The sequence below is a fragment of the Engystomops pustulosus genome, chromosome 5 (assembly GCF_040894005.1).
Source record: "Engystomops pustulosus chromosome 5, aEngPut4.maternal, whole genome shotgun sequence".
Classification (NCBI taxonomy): domain Eukaryota; kingdom Metazoa; phylum Chordata; class Amphibia; order Anura; family Leptodactylidae; genus Engystomops; species Engystomops pustulosus.
The window spans coordinates 126,802,657-126,824,428 of NC_092415.1; the positions used below are offsets into that span (position 1 = coordinate 126,802,657).

At 41.9% G+C, this 21,772-nt stretch overlaps 1 protein-coding gene and 1 long non-coding RNA gene across 12 annotated transcripts in view; one reads left to right on the forward strand and one right to left on the reverse strand.

Moving 5' to 3' along the window:
* The window catches only part of TMEM245 (transmembrane protein 245), a 757,127-nt gene that overhangs the window by 223,169 nt on the left and 512,186 nt on the right, over window positions 1–21,772 (reverse strand). The gene's annotated exons all lie outside the window — the stretch shown is intronic.
* Window positions 1–21,772, forward strand: part of LOC140133182 (uncharacterized) — a 77,687-nt gene that overhangs the window by 49,923 nt on the left and 5,992 nt on the right. The window contains exon 2 of the long non-coding RNA XR_011855840.1: window positions 19,339–19,399. This is a non-coding gene — a long non-coding RNA (uncharacterized lncRNA). The remainder of the gene's footprint in view (window positions 1–19,338; window positions 19,400–21,772) is intronic.

A 21,772-nucleotide genomic window follows, 5' to 3' on the forward strand; every position in this document is an offset into this window, starting at 1 on the left:
TTGCCTCCTATGGGGTATTGCCCTAACCGGGGTAACCAGCAGAATGATTTTTCATGTGTTTTTCCCCAGTGGCATGAGTTGGGCAAAATACTTTTGTCACTTCAATGGCATATTTGATAAATTGCCATTTCTTCCTGACCCCTGCCGTGTGCCCAGCCTGTAAATTATTGGCACATGTGTGGTATTGCCGTACTCGGGACAACCCGCAGAATCATTTTTGGGGTGTTTGTCTAAAGTGGCATGGGTTGGGCACAGTATACGAGGCAATAAAATGACATTTTTGAGATAAAAACGCAATTTTTACTCTGTACCATTTACTTTGCATTCAATTTTGACCAGCGTGTTGAGGGTTAATATGCTCATACAAGCCTACATACATTCTTTGAGGGGTGCCCTTTCCAAAATGGGTTCACTACTTGGGGGTTTCTATTGTACTGGTACCTCGGGGGCAGGGCCGGATTAAGGTTGGTGGGGGCCCCTGGGCGTAAAATCTGGTGGAGGCCCCCACTGAATGCAGCGTGCATACACGTCCTCCTGCTCACTATCCACTATCCCAGCAGTAACACAGCTACATACAGCCGCCTCATCCCCAGTGACACAGCTACATACAGCCGCCTCTTCCCCCAGTAACACAGCTACATACAGCTGCCTCGCCCCCAGTAACACAGCTACATACAGCCGCCTCGCACCCAGTAACACCGCTACATACAGCCGCCTCGTCTCCAATAACACAGCTACATACAGCCGCCTCGCCCCCAGTAACACAGCTACATACAACCGCTTCGCCCCCAGTAACACCGCTACATACAGCCGCCTCACCCCCTGTAACACAGCTACATACAGCCACCTCATCCCCAGTAACACAGCTACATACAGCCGCCTCGCCCCCAGTAACACCGCTACATACAGCCGCCTCGCCCCCAGTAACACAGCTACATACAGCCGCCTCATCCCCAGTAACACAGCTACATACAGCCGCCTCGCCCCCAGTAACACAGCTACATACAGCCGCCTCGCCCCAGTAACACAGCTACATACAGCCGCCTCGCCCCCTGTAACACAGCTACATACAACTGCCTCGCCCCCAGTAACACATCTACACACAGCCGCCTAGCCCCCAGTAACACAGCTACACACAGCCGCCTCGCCCCCAGTAACACAGCTACATACAGCCGCCTCGCCCCCAGTAACACAGCTACATACAGCCACCTCATCCCCAGTAACACAGCTACATACAGCTGCCTCGCCCCCAGTAACACAGCTACATACAGCCGCCTCGCCCCCAGTAACACAGCTACATACAGCCGCCTCGCCCCAGTAACACAGCTACATACAGCCGCCTCGCCCCCTGTAACACAGCTACATACAACTGCCTCGCCCCCAGTAACACGGCTACATACAACCGCCTCGCCCCCAGTAACACATCTACATACAGCCGCCTCGCCCCCTGTAACACAGCTACATACAACTGCCTCGCCCCCAGTAACACAGCTACATACAACTGCCTCGCCCCCTGTAACACATCTACACACAGCCGCCTCGCCCCCAGTAACACAGCTACATACAGCCGCCTCACCCCAGTAACACAGCTACATACAGCCGCCTCATCCCCAGTAACACAGCTACATACAGCCGCCTTGTCCCCAATAACACATCTTTATATCCACCTTCACACATTTATGTACCCATATACATTTATACACTAATAGGCTATATTCACACTACCGTTACCCGCCCGTACCATACCGTAGCGGGCAACGGCAGTGCACGGGGAGAGGAGGAGGAGGTGAGCGCAGCTCACCCCCGCCCCTCTCCATAGGAAGTTATGGCGCACGACGCCGTACTACAGGTAAAAGATAGGACAGGTCCTATCTTTTTCCCGGGTATGGAGCGGTACGGTGCCGCACGTGTGCGGCACCGTACCGCTCCCGTAAGGCGCCGTGTGCCCATTGCCGTCTATGGAGGACCAATATCGGCCATATATTCGTCCTCCATATGGTAGTGTGAATGTAGCCATACACAGAGTATACACAAACTCATAAAGTATATACACATATACAGTATATATACATCACACATACAGCATACACATTATATACAATAAATATATATATATTTACACATACAGTATACACTGACCATATATACACATACATGCAGTATAAAAATACCATATACACACATGCTGCATATACATACAGAATATACACACATACAGCAAATACACACACATTCAGTATATACAGCATTTTCACACACATACGGGAAATACACACACAAATTCAGTATACAAGTATACAGAGCATATATATACATACCACATACACAGCATATAAACAACATAAATCATATATACATATATAAACACACACACATATATATATATATATATATATATATATATATATATATATATATATATATTTAAATGTGCACATATATAGGCTTATACAAATATATGCATGTATAAATACAGTATATACATATATAGACAGTAGATGCATATATACACATATACACAGTATATACAGATATAGACAGTAGATGCATATATACACATATACACAGTATATACAGATATAGACAGTAGATGCATATAAACACATATACACAGTATATACAGTATATATACTGTAAATGCATATATACATCATATATACACATATACACACAGTATATACACTGTATATGCATATATACATCATACATACACACAGATAAATACATATGTAATGTATACTTACCCTTTTAGGGTGACCAGTCGTCGTGGGTGTTCAGTGGGGTGCTTGTTCGCCGTGCGGGTCAGTTGGCTGCTGGTTCGGAGGGGGGGGGGTGTACGGACGGGGGGAGGGGCGGAGGACCGCTGCTTGTTCCATGGGGGGGGGGGAACAGGACGGCTACTGGTTAAAGGGGGGGGGGGGCGCAACGGAGGACGGCTGCTGGTTCCAGCGAGGGGGGTGGGGAGTGGGATGAGTGCAGGACGGCTGTTTGTTCGCGCGGGGGTTGGCTGGTAGCGGAGCGGGCGGGCGGGCGGGGAGCAGAGGAGGGCTGCTCATTCCAGCGGGCGGGCGGGGGGCGTGGCCGACGTGAGCAGAGGACGTCTGTTGGTTCGGGTGGGAGGGGGGGGTGCTGGGAGCGGAGGACAGCTGCTTGTCCGGGGGAGGGGGGGCTTGCAGAGGACGGCAGCTTGCTCGGGTAGGGGAGGAGGGAGCGCGAGCAGGATTGCGAGCGGGTGGGAAGGAATGGCCATGCAGCAGGATGGGCGTGCAGGTAGGCGGGAACGTGTGCCGGGCGGCAGGACGGCTTGGCCATGAAGCTGAAGGGTGGGCGGAGAGGCGGTAACTTGTGCTGGGGGGCGGACGGGCAGGCCGGCCATGCAGGGGGATATGCGGGGAGGCGGTCACCTGTGCCGGCGTCTGGCGGACGGCTCAGGGAGGTGGAGTCAGGGCCCGGAGGGGGCGCGAGCTGGTGGGGGCCCCGGGGCTCTAGCCCCGGGAGCCCCGCCTGTAATCCGGCCCTGCTCGGGGGTAGCCCCCATTACCAATCTAGTGAAAACGAAGCTTGAAAACCTAAATTGTGCTTCTTTCTTCCTGACCCTTGCCGTGTGCCCAGCCTGTAAATTATTGGCACATGTGTGGTATTGCCGTACTCGGGACAACCCGCAGAATGATTTTTGGGGTGTTTGTCTAAAGTGGCATGGGTTGGGCACAGTATATGAGGCACTAAAATGACATTTTTGAGATAAAAACGCAATTTTTATTCTGCACCATTTACTTTGCATTCAATTTTGACCAGCGTGTTGGGGGTTAAAATGCTCACCACAACCACCGATAAATTCTTTGAGGGGTCTAGTTTCCGTAATGGTATAATTTATTGGGGGTTTCTATTGCACTGGCACCTCACGGGCAGGGGTGCACCTAGCCTTTCTGCTGCCTGAGGCGAACTATAGAAAAACGCCCCCCCCCCCTTCTATACATGTAAAATATCAAGGAGTGTCAGGACCAGACCCAATCATATTGGTAAAATGTGAAAATAAAGCAATGCAAAATACATAAAGCTTCCCTCCATGAACTATATAATACACACAGCGAGCTACTACAAAGAACAATATACATAACACAATCCGCCATATAATATAAAATCAGTACAGCATGCCGCCATATACCATATAATACATACAGTGTGCCCCCATATACCATATAATACATACAGTGTGCCGCCATATACCATATAATACATACAGCGTGCTGCCATATACCATATAATACATACAGCGTGCCCCATATACCATATAATACATACAGAGTGCCGCCACATACCATATAATACATACAGTGTGCCCCCCATATACCATATAATACACACAGCGTGCCGCCATATACCATATAATACATACAGGGTGCCGCCATATACCATATAATACATACAGCGTGCCGCCATATACCATATAATACATACAGCGTGCCCCCATATACCATATAATACATACAGCGTGCCGCCATATACCATATAATACATACAGCGTGCTGCCATATACCATATAATACATACAGCGTGCCCCCATATACCATATAATACATACAGCGTGCCGCCATATACCATATAGTACATACAGCGTGCCCCCATATACCATATAATACATACAGCGTGCCCCCATATACCATATAATACATACAGCGTGCCCCCATATGCCATATAATACATACAGCATGCCTCCATATACCATATAATACATACAGTGTGCCGCCATATACCATATAATACATACAGCGTGCCCCCATATACCATATAATACATACAGCGTGCCCCCATATACCATATAATACATACAGCGTGCCCCCATATACCATATAATACATACAGCGTGCCTCCATATACCATATAATACATACAGCGTGCCCCCATATACCATATAATACATACAGCGTGCCCCCATATACCATATAGTACATACAGCGTGCCACCATATACCATATAGTACATACAGCGTGCCACCATATACCATATAATACATACAGCGTGCCCCCATATACCATATAATACATACAGCGTGCCGCCATATACCATATATTACATACAGCGTGCCGCCATATACCATATAATACATACAGCGTGCCGCCATATACCATATAATACATACAGCGTGCTGCCATATAACATATAATACATACAGCGTGCCCCCATATACCATATAATACATACAGCCTGCCGCCATATACCATATAATACAAACAGCGTGCTGCCATATACCATATAATACAAACAGCGTGCCCCCATATACCATATAATACATACAGCGTGCTGCCATATACCATATAATACATACAGCCTGCCACCATATACCATATAATACATACAGCGTGGCGCCATATACCATATAATACATACAGCGTGCCGCCATATACCATATAGTACATACAGCGTGCAGCCATATACCATATAATACATACAGCGTGCCCCCATATGCCATATAATACATACAGCGTGCCGCCATATACCATATAATACATACAGCGTGCCGCCATATACCATATAGTACATACAGCGTGCCGCCATATACCATATAGTACATACAGCGTGCAGCCATATACCATATAATACATACAGCGTGCAGCCATATACCATATAATACATACATATATATACCATATAACCATATACCATATAATACATACATATACATACAGTATATACAGCAAATATACAGATATATATATATATATATACACATACAAATACCACAGACACATCTATACATACACACACACATATACATACATACATACATAGAAGTTACCTTTACTCTTTTGTTCTTTTCTCTATGGGCTTGTCCTCTGGTGGGGGGGGGGGTGTTGCCGGGGATGTCAGAGCGGGGGGGGGGGGGGGATCGGGTGCTACCGAGGGGGGTGCGAAAACGGAGTGTGGGGGCGGAATCGGAGCGTGAAGGGGGGGACCAGCGCGGACATTGGGGTGGGGAGTGGTACTTGTGCCGGGCAGGTGGATGAGATAGGCGGGCTGCGGGGGGTGGAAGTGTCAGTGGGCGCGCAGGGGGAAGTGTCAGAGGGCGCGCAGGGGGAAGTGTCAGTGGGCGCGCAGGGGGAAGTGTCAGTGGGCGCGCAGGTACAGGTGCCAGCCGCGCGCGCGCATCGAATGGATGGGCGGGCTGTGGGGGGAAGTGACGGCCAGCGCGCAGCTACATGTGCCGGCCGCGGGCGGGTGGATGTGATGGGCGGCGGAATGTGCGGGGGGTCGGGGAGATGTACCGGCCGGAACACATTCCGGCGGGCGGGAGCCCAACGCTGCCCCCTAGTGTAGCAGGAAGCGCGCCGCCTGAGGCGAGAATCTCAACTCGCCTCATGGCAGGTGCGCCCCTGCTCACGGGCCCTGCCAACATGACATGGCACTCCAAATCCAAACGTGTGAAAACGGAGCTGGAAAATCAAAATTTCACTCCTTCCGTTCTCAGCCCTTCTGTGTACCCAGTAAATTATTGCCACATGTGTGGTATTGCTGTACTCGGGACAACCCGCAGAATGATTTTTGGCGTGTTTGTCTAAAGTGGCATGGGTTTGAATAGGTTGAGATGTTAGGTTCATAAAATGGTGTTACTTGTGGGGGTATATAGTACATAAGCCTTTATAGAGCACTTCCAAAGTGAATTGATCACCAAAAAGTTCGCATTTTTCAAATTTCAAGAAAATCTGATAAGTTGCTACTAAAACTTCAAACCTTCTCACATCCATAAAAAAAATGGAAACGTAAAACAAATAATGGATATAAAAAGAAGACCAATGGCAAAAGGTTTCTATCAAAAAAAATTTGTGGTATCACTTTTTGTCTAAAAAGTATAACATTTGAAACTTTGAAAATAGTCATTTTTTTCAAATTTTTCCTAAATTTTTGAATTTTTACCCCCCAAAAAATGAACGGATCACCGAAATGACACTACTAACATAAACTACAATGTCTCACTACAATATCTTAAAGTGTTGAAAAGTTATTACCACAGGAAGAGACACTGGTCAAATTTTAAAAAAAAGTAGCGAGCCATAACCTGCAAACAGGCTGCGTCCTTAAGGGGTTAAGGTAACTCCACTATGCCAGAGTGGTCAGAGGTGGCCCTCACAATTATTGAATAAATATCAAAAAATTAGACGAAAAAAGGGAAATTCATGCCAATGATAATCTTATAAAATAGAGAAACTTTAATGATAACAAATTAATTCTTTAAAATGTACTAAAAAATTCCAGGAGAGACAATGCATGAACAACCCAGGTAAGGGTACACAGCTGTATATGGAGTAGTGCAAAGGTAGCGCAGCTCCTAATGGCAGTAATGTGTACTGCACCACATAACAAAAACTCATACCCAGATACAGAAGTTGAGCAAATGAATACTACAAATAAACATGCAGTTATTTGAAAAAGTATCAGACCCAAACAAGGATGAAAATCTGTGAAAGGGAGATCCCATGGACCACAGTACCTGGTGTTCAGCCCCCGACGTGCGTTTCAACCCGCTGGTCTTTCTCAAGGGGTAACGCTCACTAACACAAGCCAGGCAAATAAACTCCTCCCCACCAATGGTGCTGGAGCAGAAAGTGTCTATGCGGGAAACACCTGTGTAACAGGCGCATGTTTGGACACATGGAGTCACGTCAGCAGCGGCGGGGCCGGGCCTGTGACGTCACAGGAAGCGGAGCTGAAGTCCGTCCCATGCGACCGACCGGAAACGCCCCCCGCCACGGACGGAGCAACAGCGGCATACCAGACATGCGCACTAAGGTGCATTAATGCAAGATTGCAGCACATGAAAGAGGAAGACAAAAAAGACAAGGTATGTATGCATTTGAACAGTGTATAACAAAACACGATACAATATAAACGTATTGGTTATGCCTCAATATAAAGTACAGGGTACAAACAGGGTTACATGAATAAACATAAGATGACCCAACATGGACGATCATAAAAATTGAAAAAGGTGGTGAGAAAGAAAATTGGGAGAAGGTAAAGAATTAAGTGAATAACCCCTAATGAAAGGGCTGGTGTAACCAAATACAATATGAAGAATAACATAAATTTAAAAACACTGAAAAATTGATGGGATAATGTAAGAAGGACAAAAACATTGTGAAGCAATATAAACATCAATAAGATAAATCCATAAAATAATGTAAACATTCTGTAAACATCCTGTAAACATTCCTGAGTCGTGAATAATAATGCAAGGTGGTAAAGTGGAAAACTGACAAGCATGCAAACAAAAAGTGCAAGTGAAAAAAGTGACGCCTGTGCAAAGTGCTAATTATACTTATGAGGATCCAGGCTATACAAACATTTTTTCGAGGAATCCAAGTGAACATACGGATTAGTCCAAGATGAGGGCCTATTTAGGGCAACAAAAGGGTCAAACAAGCACACCACAAACATTCATAAAATATGAGCAGTCAAATATCAGAGCAAATCAGAATATATGCAAAATGCATTAAATACCCAGCCTGTAAACAAAAAAGGGGGGGAACGAAGGATATGCCTGGCAGGATAAATCAGTTAAAACCATGCAAGTTAAAATATTGTAAAAAGAACAAGAAAAATGGTGAACAGTATGAACAGGCTCCATGGACAGTGACACAATATCATTGAACATACACCAATAATGGAAAAATATATATAGGTGTAAGTAAAAAATTTGTTAGGCAAGAGAAGAACACCAGAGCATATAGGTTACAGAAATGCAGAGAAGCCAAAGTTCTCATTCAATCCCAGAGGTCGCACTGTGTTCAAAGTCCAGATCCATTTGGGCTCAATCTGAAGTCTTTTCTTCAGTGCACCGCCTCATGTTGAAATCGACATGGTCAATACCCCGGACCCGAAGCAGATTAGGATTAGATGTTTTCTAAAGTGATGGGGGATGGGCCTCAATTTTTCAAATTGAGAACAATCCATAAGTGACGCGTTTGTGATGTCATTGACATGTTCTCTTACCCTCAGACGTAATTCACGAGTCGTCATGCCAATATAAATTTTAGGACCAGGGTAGTGAGCAAAGTAAACGATGCCCTTTGTATCACAGGAGATGGTCCAAGAATTATTGTATTCATAGCCCCCTCGGAGATCAGAAAAGGTTGTTGCACATTCCATACATGGACAAGATATGCAATGGCCGCATGGTTTGCTACCCCATCTAGGTCTTGCTGCTCCAAAAATACGTGGTTGGGATTTAATCGGAGGAAAATAGCTTCTTACCAATAAATCACGAAAGTTCGGGGCTTTTTTCGGGGCAGTGGCTGGATATTCAGTAAGTATTTGTTTAAAGATTGGGTCTGATGTCAAAATTGGCCAATATTTCTTCAGGATGGCGGTCAGATGGGACATCTGTGAGTATAAAATGCGAAAGCTCCAGAGGGATCAAAAAGATCAGTCCTTAAATCAAGTCTACAAATGGCAGAGAAACCTTCCTTTGAACCGCATGGAACGATCCATCTCCGTTTCCTCCATTTGATCACAGAGTAATGCCAGTGACATATTGACTAGATCCCATGCGGGAAATTCCCGACAAAACGTAAAAGGGATTTTGGACCAATACGACAATCTAGGAGGAAAGTGGATAGATTGCATGACCAGCACAATCGTCTTAAGGTAATCAATTTGTCTTCTCATGTTTTGTTACCTGTTGATGTACAGGTTCTCTCAAAAGGGCTAACTTTTGCTCCATCCTCTCCTTTTAATCACTTCATAGCAGTGAAGGATTTACATTTGTTTACTTGTTTTTTAAACGTCTGTTCTTCAATGCCAATGAACAAGACGTATTGTTATCCCAACTTATTACAACACAAGATGCGGCAGCCTTACAAGTCCTAGAAGATCTATTGATGGAACAAAATACACCGGATGTAGCAGCAGAAATTTCTTCGCCTCTTTCGGGAGCCACCTCTTCAGGGGAGGCTACTGTGAATAATATTCCATCTTGTATTAGACCCAAATCACCGAAATTTCCGTCCTTTACTAGTTGTCCGGTTTTGGATGTCTTTGTGAATGCCATGTCACAGGAATTTGCAAATATACCGCACTCCATTACCAATGATAACTTATCTAAACAAGAAAGGGCAAGCCTAAAGAAATTAAGGTCATTAGGTGACATCCAGATAAAACCGGCCGATAAGGGCGGAAATGTGGTTCTCTGGCCGACCAATATGTATCTCAAAGAAGCTTACCGCCAGCTACGCGATGTAAACTGCTACAAGAAACTCACCTTTAATTCCCTCTCTTCTTACAGCTCACAATTATCGATCATTTTGGAACAAACTGTTGATGAGAACACGATTTCTAAACCTGTTGCTGAGGCATTAAGTACAAAGGCTTTATCTACTTCCCAAAATCCATAAGAATGCGACGACCCCTTCCGGCAGACCAATTATTTCTGGAAAAGGTAACTTGACGGATAAGATCTGTAGGTACATTGACTCCTTATTGCAACCTATTGTTCAGAGTTTACCGTCATACTTAAGAGATTCCACAGATATTCTTTGCCGACTAGATGGGGTCTTTTTAGAACCCGACAATCCCTTGGTGACGTGTGACGTAGAGTCACTGTACACCTCGATTATACATAAAGACGGCCTAGAGGCAGTTGCCTTTTTCTTACAGATGACGAATCATACAAGTCAAGAACAAAAATTCATTGTGACTCTTCTTGAGTTCATCTTGCATCATAATTTCTTTACTTTTAATGGCTCCTTCTACCTACAGATCCAGGGAACGGCTATGGGGCAGCCTGTGCTCCCTCATATGCCAACTTGTTCCTGGGGCTGTGGGAGAGGGAGCTATTTTTATCGGATGATCCTTCTATGTGCCGAATCCCTTTGTGGGCCCGGTACATAGATGATATTGTCTTTGTATGGCGGGGGAGTCAGCAGGATTTGAAAGCTTTCATTGACAAGTTGGATCACAACACTCGGTATATCAAACTGACATTCGAATGTAACACTCATTGCATTAATTTTTTGGATGTACGGATTACTTGTGATACAAATGGCCTTTTACATACAGATGTATTTAGGAAGGAAACATCCGTTAATGCATATCTTCATTACTCCTCATCTCATCCTCGACGTGTGGTAAATGCCATTCCAACTGGACAATTTCTCAGAATAAGGAGGATCTGCTCCATTGATGTAGAATTTGAAAATCAAGCAGCGGAGCTACAACAACGTTTTTTCGATCGTGGTTACAGTAGACACTCTATCAAAAAGGCTTATAGAAGGGCTAGATATACAGATTGCTCTTCTCTCCTTTATCAAAGACAAAAAGATTCTACTGTACAACCACCACGTTTTGTTACTCCGTTCCATAACCAATGGGATGAGATGACCGCCATCCAGAAGAAATATTGGCCAATTTTGACATCGGACCCAATCTTTAAACATATACTTACTTACTGAATATCCAGCCACTGCCCCGAAAAAAGCCCCAAACTTCCGTGATTTATTGCCCACTGCCCGTGTCCTAAAATTTATATTGGCATGACGACTCGTGAATTACGTCTGAGGGTAAGAGAACATGTCAATGACATCACGAACGCGTGACTTATGGATTGTTCTCAATTTGAAAAATTGAAGCCCATCCCCCGTCACTTTAGAAAACATCACGCATCTAATCCTAATCTGCTTCGTGTCCGGGGTATTGACCATGTCGATTTCAACATGAGAGGAGGTGCACTAAAGAAAAGACTACTTCAGATTGAGTCCAAATGGATCTGGACTTTGAACACAGTGCAACCCCTGGGATTGAATGAGAACTTTGGCTTCTCTGCATTTCTGTAACCTATATGCTCTGGTGTTCTTCTCTTGCCTAACAACTTTTTTACTTACACCTACCGTATATTCCGGCGTATAAGACGACCTGGTGTATAAGACGACCCCCCTACTTTCCTGTTTAAAATATAGAGTTTAAGATATATTCGCCGTATAAGACTACCCCTATTCCAACGCATACAAAACACCGGTAAAAATTTAAAAAAAAACAGATTTGAATTTAACATGGTCCTTTTTTAAATTTAAATTCTTATGACATGCAGGTATATAGCAGGAAAACTGTCGCTCATAAACATAAGGCATACAACAACAACATTACCATCGTCCATTTTACTGTAAATGTTACCATACTGTACCTTAAATTTTTATTTTATTAAATATTCCATGCCATGTACTCAGAAGCGGGAAAAAAATTCCAAATGCAATGAAAATGGTGAAAAAACGCATTTGCGCCATTTTCTTGTGGGCTTGGATATTCCGTCTTTCACTGAGCGCCCCAAATGACATGTCTACTTTATTCTTTGGGTTGGTACGATTAAAGGGGATACCAAATTTGTATAGGTTTTATAATGTTTTCATACATTTACAAAAATGAAAACCTCCTGTACAAAAATTATTTTTTTGATTTTGCCAACTTCTGGCGCTAATAACTTTTTTATACTTTGGTGTACGGAGCTGTGGGGGTGTCATTTTTTGCGAAATTTGATAACATTTTCAATGATATCATTTTTAGGACTGTACGACCTTTTGATCACTTTTTATAGATTTTTTTTATATTTTTCAAAATGGCAAAAAAGTGCCATTTTCGACTTTGGGCACTATTTTCCGTTACGGGGTTAAACGCATTGAAAAACCGTTATCATATTTTGATAGATCGGGCATTTTCGGACGCGTCAATACCTGATGTGTTTATGATTTTTACTGTTTATTTATATTTATGTCAGTTCTAGGGAAGGGGGGTGATTTGAAATTTTAGGGTTTTTTTATTATAATTTTTAAAAAAAAAACTTTTTTTTATTTTTCTTTTTACTATTTTTCAGACTCCCTAGGGTACTTTAACCCTAGGTTGTCTGATCGATTCTACCAAATACTGCCATACTACAGTATGGCAGTATATGGGGATTTTCCTCCTCATTCATTACAATCAGCACACGCTGTGAAAACACCCGCGATCGGTGCTAGCACCGATCCCGGGTGTTACCGGTAAGCCTTTGCTGCAATATGCACCAAAGACTTACTGGCTATGGAGAGGGCTCAGCCCGTGAGCCCTCTCCCTGCAGCACGACCCGACCGCCGCCGTGAATACACGGCGGGCGGTCGGGATTGCCGGCGTATAAGACGACCCCAGAGAAGACAGAAGATTTTTCTGTCTTCAAAAGTCGTCTTATACGCCAGAATATACGGTATATATATTTTTCCATTATTGGTGTATGTTCAATGATATTGTGTCACTGTCCATGGAGCCTGTTCATACTGTTCACCATTTTTCTTGTTCTTTTTACAATATTTTAACTTACATGGTTTTAACTGATTTATCCTGCCAGGCATATCCTTCGTTCCCCCCCTTTTTTGTTTACAGGCTGGGTATTTAATGCATTTTGCACATATTCTGATTCGCTCTGATATTTGACTGCTCATATTTTATGAATGTTTGTGGTGTGCTTTTTGTTTGACCCTTTTGAAGCCCTAAATAGGCACTCATCTTGGACTAATCCGTATGTTCACTTGGATTCCTCGAAAAAATGTTTGTATAGCCTGAATCCTCATAAGTATAATTAGCACTTTGCACAGGCGTCACTTTTTTCACTTGCACTTTTTGTTTGCATGCTTGTCAGTTTTCCACTTTACCACCTTGCATTATTATTCACGACTCAGAAATGTTTACAGAATGTTTACATGATGTTTACAGAATGGTTCAATGATGTTTACAGAATGTTTACAGAATGTTTACATTATTTTATGGATTTATTTTATTGATGTATATATTGCTTCACACTGTTTTTGTCCTTCTTACATTATCCCATCAATTTTTCAGTGTTTTTACACTTATGTTACTCTTCATATTGTATTTGGTTACACCAGCCCTTTCATTAGGGGTTATTCACTTAATTCTTTACCTTCTCCCAATTTTCTTTCTCACCACCTTTTTCATTTTTTATCATCGTCCATGTTGGGTCATCTTATGTTTATTCATGTACATGTGCACTACTCCATATACAGCTGTGTACCCTTACCTGGGTTGTTCTTGCATTGTCTCTCCTGGAATTTTTTAGTACATTTTAAAGAATTAATTTGTTATCATTAAAGTTTCTCTATTTTATAAGATTATTATTGTTATGAGGGAAACAAGCTGGAACGAAAAGCAAGCTAAGACAACATCACAGCCTTCTGTATCCTCAGTCGGTGGAACAGTACATTGAGTGAATCTTTAAATCAGGGGATATGTGCAAATGATTCAATTGTAACAAAGTATCTCATATAAGATATAAGGTGGGTCATAAAAGATGTGTGACTCAGATGTGTGCCACACCAGAAGTCATGATTGTTTCTGGTAATACTGAAAAATTTAAGCACTGCATGCAGACTGTAATGGTTGGCATTATAGTCACCAAGGGGCAATTTACTTGGTCTAGTTTAGGTTTATTTTCTATGGGTCTTAACAGTAATTGTATTTCCTTGATTGTAGTGGAATAGGCACGTCCAGGGATTTGCTGTGAGTTTATTCCTTGGGTAATTCCAGAGACCGTGGCAGATATTAGCATTGATTTGACCGCATTTTGGCCAAGATTTTATGTTTTATTTGTTTTTCTGGGTTTTAGATCTCTTGGGCTGAGCCCTCTTTATACTCACCGGCGTGAGTGATCGCCGCAGGCAAAGCTGCTGGCCGCATTGAAGAGCCATTTTGGCTCCGATCGTCGCTCCCCGTGGTGTCATCGGGGTGCGTCGATCTGTTGCCATGACAGGCTCGGGTCACACAAAGATCCGAGTCTATCTATTACAAAGTGCGATTTGCACATTATAATAGATGGTGTGCAAAATCCCCATATATTGCCATACTGTAGTATAAAAGTATATGAAAGTATCAATCAGACAAACTAGGGTTAAAGTACCCTAGGGAGTCTGAAAAATAGTAAAAAAAATAAATAAAAAAGTAAAAAAAAAAAAAATTATATTAAAAAAACCTAAAAATTCAAATCACCCCCCTTTCGCTAGAAGTCATATAAATATAAATAAACAGTAAAAATCATAAACACATTTGGTATCACTGCTTCCGAAAATGCCAGATCTATCAAAATATAATAACAGTTTTTCACTGCGTTTAACCTCGTAATGGAAAATAGCACCCGAAGTCGCAAATGGCATTTTTTTGCCATTTTGAAAAATATTAAAAATTCAATAAAAAGTGATCAAAGGTTGTACAGTCCTAAAAATAAAAGCATAGAAAACGTCATCAAAAGTCGCAAAAAATGACACCACCCACAGCTCCGTATACCGAACTATGAAAAAGTTATTAGTGCCAGAAGACGGCATAATGAAGAATTTTTTTTTGTACAGGTGGTTTTAATTTTTGTAAATGTATGAAAACATTATAAAACCTAAACAAATTTGGTATCCACGTGATTGTATTGACTCAATGAATGAAGAAGACATGTCATTTGGGGCACACAGTGAAAGCTGTAAAATCCAAGCCCACAAGAAATTGTGCAAATGTGTTTTTTCATCATTTTCACTGCATTTAGAATATTTTTCCCGCTTCCCAGTATACGACATAGAATATTGAATAGTACCACTATGAAGTGCAATTTGTTACGCAGAAAACAAGCCCATACAGAGCTCTTTACATAAAAAAATTAAAAAGTTATAGATTTTTGAAGGTGGGGAGTGAAAAATAAAGACGAAAAAGGGCCTGGTCCTTAAGGACGCTCATTTCTCGCTCTCCACCATACATGAGCAGAGCTGTGTGAGGACTTATTTTGTCTATAACAAATTTTACTTTCCCGTGATGTTATTTATTATTCCATGCCGTGTACTGGGAAGCAGGAAAAAAATCCAAATGTGGAAAAAAATGTTAAAAACGCATGTGCGTCACGTTCTTGTGGGTTCCGTTTTTACGACTTTCACTCTTCAAATAACACCTCTACTTTATTATTTGGTTCGGTACGATCACGGTGATACCAAACTTAAAGGTTTTATTGCATTTTAATACATTTTCAAAAATAAAAAGAAAATTCCATCTTCTCACGCTAATAACTTTTACACATCATCTATTACAATGTGCATATCACACATTGACAACTTAACTGGGGGCGGTGATCTAATCCAAGATGGTGACCACACGCCGCCGGGATTGAAGTGTGTGGCCGGCAGTTTTGCCGGAGCCATTTACAGGGTTAACACCCACGGTAAGCCAGCATGTTTTACCGGTGGGTGTTTGCTGCTATATGCACCTTGAATGGTGAGCCTGTGAGTCCTCTCCGTACAACCGCAGCCAACATGTGACATACAGATTCCTCACAAGTCAGTAAGGGGTTAATAAAGTGTCAAACTGAGAGATATAGAAGATCATTTGTTCGGTCAGCTCTCACAATGGCAAACAGAGTTTTCTGAAAATGAACAGTAAAAGGAATTTATGTAGATAAATTAGACTAGACTTTAGAAGTGAGACGATCGTACTGTATTGATGTTTTTCATCAATGCCTGATGTTTTATGTCTTTTAATTTTGAGTTTGTCATCACTTGTTGTGTGATGTTAATGTGAGTGGATGTGATACTTTAACCTCTTCCCGCTCTGCGTCCGATATATCGGACGCTGAGCTCAGTGACTTAGCGCTCAGCGTCCGATATATCGGACGCTGAGCTGATGCCGGTTTGGCTCAAGATTTGAGCCGAACCGGCATCGGGAAAGACGGGGTGCCGGCTGTGACTGATAGCCGGCACCCCAGTGTAACACCCGCGATCGGAGTTGTCTCCGATCGCGGGTGCTTAACCCGTTAAATGCCGCGGTCAGCGCGACCGCGGCATCTAACATGTATCTGGGGGGTCTTTCCCCCACGATCGGGCCCCCCGAACCGTTTTCGGGGTGCGCCGATCGTTGCTATAGTAACTCTGGGGTCCGATCTGGACCCCAGAGTTACCTGCAAGAATTTCCAGTAAGATGGCGTCTGTGACGTCATCTTACTGGCAGAGTGCCAGCCTATGCAAGTGCATAGGCTGACACTGATAATACTCTGCAATACATGAGTATTGCAGAATATTATCATGAAGAAGCAATCAGAAGATTGCTTCTTCATGTCCCATGGTATAAAAGTGAAAAAGTAAAAAAAAAATGTTATTCAATAAAAAAATAAAGTAATAAATCACTAAAAATGCCCAAAACCCCCAAAACATATAAAGAGACATATAACTAAAAAAAAAGTCTAAATCATAACACAAACCCCACATATATAGTATCACCGCGTCCGTAACAACCCGTAGAATAAAAGTAAATCATTATTGAACCCCCACGATAAACGCCGTAAAAAAAAACTGCTATAAACCTTCCAAAAATTATGATTTTTAGCTATTCAATCCCACAAAAAATGCTATAAAATGCGATCAAAAAACCATGTGTACTCCGACATGATACTGGTGCAAAGTACAACATGTCCCGCAAAAAACAAGCCATCAACCAGCTCCGTAGCCAAAAAAGTAACAATGTTATGCCACTTGGAAGACGGCGATGCAAAAATGATAGATTTTTCCCCACATTAGGGTTTTGTTTGACAAATTTAGTAAAACGTAAGAAAATATATTCAAGTCTGGTATCCCCGTAATCGTATCAACCCATAGAATAAAGATAACATGATTATTAGTCTATACGGTGAACACCAAAAAAAAAAAAGTAAAAAATCCAGTACAGAATTGATGCTTTTCTACTCCTGCCCTCAAAAAAAGTTCCTAAATTTTCAACAATAGGTGATACCAACCCCAAAATGGTAACAATGGAAAAAGCATCTCATCCCGCAAAAAAAATGGCATCACATGGCCCCAATAACGCAAAAGCGAAAATTTTATAGCCTTCAAAAGGGGCCAATGAGGAAACTAAAATCCTGGCAGCTGCAGGGCGCTCCTTCCCTTCTGCGTCTCGCTGTGCGCCCATAAAACAAGTAACGGCCACATGTGGGGGGTCTTTGTACTCAGGAGAAATTGCAGAACAAATTGTATGGTGGGTTTTCTCTTTTTATATTTTGGAAATGTGTAAATTTTAGTGCTAAATGAACGTATAAGGGAACAATTTGACCATTCTAAATTTCACCTCCATTTTGATTCAATTACTATGAAGATCTCAAGGGGTTAACAATCTTCGTAAAAGCGGTTTCTGATAGCTTGAGGGGTGCAGATTTGAAAATGGGTAGATTATATAGGGGGGTTTGATGCTAAATATGTAAAATTTCATTCCAAACTGTATTTATCCCCAAAATAGTCAATTCTGAAAATCCGGAAAAGCGATATTCTTTTTGTAAGCCGCGTGACATCAAAATAAATTATCCAGACATATCAAAAATTATGAAAATGTAAAGTAGACAAATGGGAAATGTTATTCAGCAACTTATTTAGGTGGTAAATCTATCTGCCTGGAAACGCAATGATTTTGAATTTCGAAAATGGCAAATTTTTCAAAAAATTTATCATATTTTCTTTTTTTTTGTAAATAAACGCAAAACTTATCAGCCAAAATTTACCACTAAAATGAAGTACAACATGTGGGGAAAAAACAGTCTCAGAATCGTTTTGATAAGTAACAGTGTTCAAAAGTTATAACCATATAAAGCGACGCAGGTCAGAATCCAAAAAATCGGGCTGAGCCTTAACCTGCAAAATGGCTACGTCCTTAAGGGGTTAATTTCCCTTTGGGACAAAGTTTATTATTATTATATTTATTATTATGTTATGGTAATGGTTCTAACCCCTTGGCTTGGCTCTTTTTCATTTTTGTTTTACCCCATCTTCAAAAATCTATACATTCTTTATTTTTCTATGTACAGAGCTGTGTGTGGACCTGTATATTTTCTGTGCAATAAATTGTACTTTCCAGTACTTGTATCTTATATTTCATGCCATGTACTGGAAAACAGGAAAAAATTCCATATGTAGGGAAATTGACGTTTGTGCCACTTTCTTATAGGCTCTGAATTTATGCCTTTCACTTTTCATTGCAATCGACACCTTCACTTTATTCTTTGGGTTGGTACGATCAAAAGGATTTCAAATTTATTTAGGTTTTAATATGTTTTAATGGATTTATAAAAAATGAAAACCTTTACTATAAAAAAAAATTATTCAATTTGCCATCTTCTGGCGCTAATAACTTTTTCATACTACAGCTATGATATGTGTATGGTTTCTGTTTTTGTGGGATAAGATTACATTTTCATTTCTACTATTTTGGGGACTGTGCAACATTTTGATAAATTTTTCTTAGATTTGCTAAATTGCAAAAAAAAGTGTTGATTCGGGCATTTAGTGCTATTTTCTGTTACAGGATTCAACACCTGGAACAAACGTTTTTATATTTTGATGGGGCTTTAGCCGTGGAAACCGAGGTAAAGACGAAAATATTCCATGCCATATTTAGTCTGAGATGGGTCCTATATCCACCTCCCACTTCTGTTTTAGATAGAAAATTTTTAAGATATGTCTACAATAAAAGGCTATACAACAATGAGATCGGGCCAGCGGTCTCACCCCTTGCTGTTGTTATTGTAATCACAGGAGCTGTGCCAATTGTAAGCATTGTTGTGGTTAACTGAGTGGTCCAAGTATGGAGTAGCTGCAAGAATTTATAGAATTGACTTTGCGGCAACTAGAACTGCTCCTGAAAATCAGAGAAGGCCTTAAATGTCCCATTTGAGTGAAACTGATAGACAAATCAAACACCCGCCAACTCCCAGGGAAGAAAGCCCTCTATCTGCAATAGTGGATTAGAAATAATAAATGGACTGTAAAATGCACATGGTTTTACAGATCTTAACTGTTAACTTCCATAGATCATAAAAGTCACAGTAAGATAAGTTCTCTACAACGTCATGGCAATGAGGCTTGCCTACCCCGCAGCTCTTTCTCGTGAATGTCAAGCCATGATGTAGCATCCGCTGCCGATTCAAAGAAATGGGCGGTATCCACAGCTACTACTCAAAGCCTGGCTGGATAAAACATGCCATACGGCAGGTTAAATACCCGTAGTCACGCGCTACTTTACCCCCTCTGATACGTAGTTGAGGTTTGTCTCTCACCAAACGTAGGATACGATCTCTATTCTTGAAATGGAGGGGCTTCACTAATACAGGTCATGGAGGGCATCCTGGTGGCAAAATAAAAATATTGACTCTGGGCTTTCTCTTCTGCAAATAGAGACGCAAAGGCTTCTTTACCAAATCTCTCCAGTGGCCACTCCTCGAAGAAATCATCTGGATTATTGCCTTCCACCCGTTTGGGGATGCCAACAATTTGTAAAAATTTTTTATGTAGTCGGTTTTCAATACCATCTGTTTTTAATATAAATGCGGCCACTTGGCTAGATGTCTTTTTGACTTCTTTACTGATTGGGGGTATAAGCTCCTCCACTGCACCCACTGTTTTCTCCGCTGCCGACACACTCTCTCGCACCTTTTGCAGGTTGTGTCTTATAATTGATATGTTGGATTTCACATAACCCATGTGATCAGTCAGTGTGGTTAGGGCCCCATTGCAAAGTTCACTGATGCGCTAAGCTCTGCCCATGCGTAATTGGTGCGAATCCTGCACTCAGGACTCAAGCACTGGCTTACTGGTGCAAAACTCTCCCGCGCAGCAACGCCAGCAAAAGTCTACAAAATACCTCTGAGAAATAAGTGCTGCAGCCATCCAGCAGAAGACAGGTTAATCAGCCATCTTGGATTCTTTAAGTCGAACATAAACTGGAGTGTCCTACCATGTACCCCGGGGCATACCCTTAGGCACCGTCTGATGCCGCCATCCTTCACACAAAAATGTCGGATTCTTCATGGCAGCTTCTTCCTCCGATTCGGAACCTCCAAAAGACCACCTGTGATGTGAGTACCATGTCCCCGGGGCCCTAATCACAGTGACTGTTACCATGTCTCCCTTAGCCCGGACTGGGGTACAGTCAGGCCTCCCCCCAGAGGACCACCATCTCCCAGCAGGGAGCCTGATTACCAAAGCAACTCTCTTAACCCCTAGGGGACACAGCCTATTTTGGCCTTAAGGACACGGCCCCATTCTTCAAATCTGACCTGTGTCACTAGAAGTGGTTATAGTTTTGGAACGCTATGAGATATCCAGGGGATTTTGAGATTGTTTTCTCGTGACACATTGTACTTCAAATTAGTTTAAAAATTTGGATGATATCTTTTGTGTTTAGTTATGAAAAAAAACTAAATTTGGCAAAAATTTGGAAAAATTCTTTATTTTCAACGTTCTAAATTCTCTACTTTTGATGCAGATAGTCATAGCTCCCAAATAAATTCATAACTTACATTTCCCAAATGTCTGCTTTATGTTGGCATGGTTTTTTAAGATTCCACATATTTTACTAGAATGTTATGAGGCTCAGAATTTAGGTATCATTTTTCTAATTTTTTGTAAAATCACCAAAACCTGTATTTAGATGGACCTGCTCAACTTCTAATTGACACTGAGAGGCCTAAATAATAGCGAGACTCATAAATTACCCCATTATGGAAACTACACCCCTCAACGTATGAAAAACCACTTTTAAGAAGTTTGTTAACGCTTTACGTGTTTTATAGGGGTTAAAACAAAATGGAGGTGCAGTCTGCAAATTGTAATATTTTTTCACAATACACTCATTTTGGGTGGAAAATTAAACATTTACAATGGATTAAATGAATAAAGGCTCCACAAAGTTTGTCACCCAATTTCTCCCGAGTACACGGATACTCTACATGTGGTGGTAA